At 45.1% G+C, this 2,941-nt stretch overlaps 1 long non-coding RNA gene across 1 annotated transcript; it reads right to left on the reverse strand.

The window, feature by feature from the left end:
* Positions 1 to 750: 750 nt before the first annotated feature.
* On the reverse strand, positions 751 to 2,637 carry LOC120999526. The gene is made up of 3 exons (XR_005778543.1): positions 2,563 to 2,637; positions 2,381 to 2,487; positions 751 to 926 (listed from the first exon to the last, which is right to left on the reverse strand). It is a non-coding gene; the product is annotated as an uncharacterized LOC120999526 (long non-coding RNA).
* Positions 2,638 to 2,941: the final 304 nt, after the last annotated feature.

Consider the following 2,941-nt stretch of genomic DNA (forward strand, 5'->3'; position numbering starts at 1 on the left):
AAGATGAGATACAGCCTCTAGCCTTGATACAAGATGAGATACAGCCTCTAGCCTGGATACAAGATGAGATACGACCTCTAGCCTGGATACAAGTTGAGATACGACCTCTAGCATTCGTACAAGTTGAGATACGGCATCTACTGGTGGACTGTCTGCGCCGTCCAGAGCCTGTTCCCTCTATGTGTGTGTCCTCACGAAACCACCCGTCCTAGGTTTCTAACAGCTGGATAAGAACAGCCTAGATGGTGGGCAGTTTGTCAAACAACCATTTTGCTTCTTTAAGACGAAATATGTACCTCTTTCAAAGTCTGTCAAATTGGCAAAATTTCTTCAAGTGGATCGTAGAGGAATGTCTAGCAGTCAACGATCTGTCACGAGAAGGTACACTACCCAAAAGTGGCCTCTGAGAGTCTTTTTTATAGGACAGTGTAGGAAGCACGTTTACACCCTCTTGTGGCAAGACCCAGTTTTTCATCAGACCACACCTGTAATCATTTACCTATCTGGCTGAGACATAACTGCATGGAGTGTCTGCACCCGTCCGACATTTCTATCTGGGTGTGGGATTTCTTTTGTCAATGAGCGTATTTCAGGTTCTCGAGACGAGTACTAAATAACGTTGGGAGAATAAACTTCTACCATTAATAAATGTTCATTTTTTTGAGTTTGGAAGCTTTTTAATGGTGGAAACAGCAGCAGGGATCTTTAATGGTTTCATGTAAAGCTGCCAGGAGCTGCGCCGTCCATTCTTCTTGAGGATTTCAGGGCTGGATCGGTAATAGGCACGAAGAGTGAAAAGAGGTTTGGCGTGCTCATTAAATAATGGAGTCACCTTTTCAGTAAAGCAAGGTCGGTCTGTTTCCCTTTAACCTCCTGGAAGATTTCACGAGGCCGTTTAACTGTGGCACCTCCACGGCTCATTGAAACTGTAAAGAAAATACATGCATTTGGACAAGGACTCTTTAAAGTTTCCCATTAGTGGCGCTGCCTATAAACCCTGCAGGTAGTCTGGACCCGCTCAGCGATAACGCGCAGGTGCCACATGGCTAACAGCTGCTGCCCTGTAATGGGAAATCTTAAAGGAACTGGTAGGAGGATTGGGAATTTACTATGAATTCACAGCAGGTACAAGGTTGGGTTGAGATGTTTTTTGTTTGTTTTCAATCCCCTCTTGGCACTGTAAAGGCGTTATACTATAGTATAGGAAATCTATCAAGAAATCCCATCAATATACAGTACATGTAAATAATACCATGTTCTTATGCCCCCCCCCCTTACAATCATATAGGGCCGGTAATCAACCAACAGTGGACGGTATTATTCTTCATTCCAGAGGCATAGGCAAGGGGTGGGTGCAACCAAGGCATGCATGCCAGGGGGTGCCAACAAACCTCTTTCCCTTGGCAAGGCTATTTAGGACAGGGCTAGGACAGAGCCTTATAATACTCATCTTAACTGCTGCAGAACCTCATAATACACACCTCAGCTGCTGCAGAACCTCATAATACACACCTCAGCTGCTGCAGAACCTCATAATACACACCTCAGCTGCTGCAGAACCTCATAATACACACCAGCTGCTGCGGAACCTCATAATACACACCTCAGCTGCTGCAGAACCTCATAATACACTCCTCAGCTGCTGCAGAACCTCATAATACACACCTCAGCTGCTGCAGAACATCATAATACACACCTCAGCTGCTGCAGAACCTCATAATACACACCTCAGCTGCTGCAGAACCTCATAATACACACCTCAGCTACTGCAGAACCTCATAATACACACCTCAGCTACTGCAGAACCTCATAATACACACCTCAGCTGCTGCAGAACCTCATAATACACACCTCAGCTGTTGCAGAACCTCATAATACACACCTCAGCTGCTGCAGAACCTCATAATACACACCTCAGCTACTGCAGAACCTCATAATACACACCTCAGCTGCTGCAGAACATCATAATACACACCTCAGCTACTGCAGAACCTCATAATACACTCCTCAGCTGCTGCAGAACCTCATAATACACACCTCAGCTGCTGCAGAACCTCATAATACACACCTCAGCTTCTGCAGAACCTCATAATACACATCTCAGCTACTGCAGAACATCATAATACACACCTCAGCTTCTGCAGAACCTCCTAATACACACCTCAGCTACTGCAGAAGCTCATAATACGCACCTCAGCTGCTGCAGAACCTCATAATACACACCTCAGCTTCTGCAGAACCTCATAATACACATCTCAGCTGCTGCAGTACATCATAATACACACCTCAGCTGCTGCAGAACCTCATAATACACACCTCAGCTACTGCAGAACATCATAATACACACCTCAGTGTATGTGTTTGTGGGGGGTATTATTACCTACATTATTGCTGTTTTCTATTGCAATATCTTCCCCCTTGGTCGCGCACCAATAAAAAGCGTAATCGCCAGCCGCCGCCGATCGCTCTGGACACTGCTGAGAAGTTCTGCAGATGGAAAACATCTTATTGAAAAGTATCAGGTCATTATTCACACACAGAATAAATAGGCTTCCATCTCACCCAGCAATTTCCAGCACGGAATATATCAGCAGCTTTAAATATTACAATACAGAAATGTCACTGCCGGGGACTTACCGTATTCTCTCGCCGTCGCTGGGACAATGTTCCACTATACAGGAAGCTTCCAGGGTACGTTAGTCATTACTGGAATTTTTTTTTTTTTTTTTCAATGAAAGTGAAGGAGCAAGGACCACTGTGTAGGCTAGGGCTTATTTACAGGGGAGCAGACCTTATTGAAGCACATAATTCAAGTCAGGAAAGCTTGGTGACAATATGGCGGCATTACAGATGGGCTTTACCCAGCTTTCCTAAAGATGGATGTGGGAGATTTACCAATTCATAATTAGGTAGCTTCTGCAGTGGGGAACAGGGGCATGTG

The sequence above is a fragment of the Bufo bufo genome, chromosome 4 (assembly GCF_905171765.1).
Source record: "Bufo bufo chromosome 4, aBufBuf1.1, whole genome shotgun sequence".
In the NCBI taxonomy this organism is placed as follows: domain Eukaryota; kingdom Metazoa; phylum Chordata; class Amphibia; order Anura; family Bufonidae; genus Bufo; species Bufo bufo.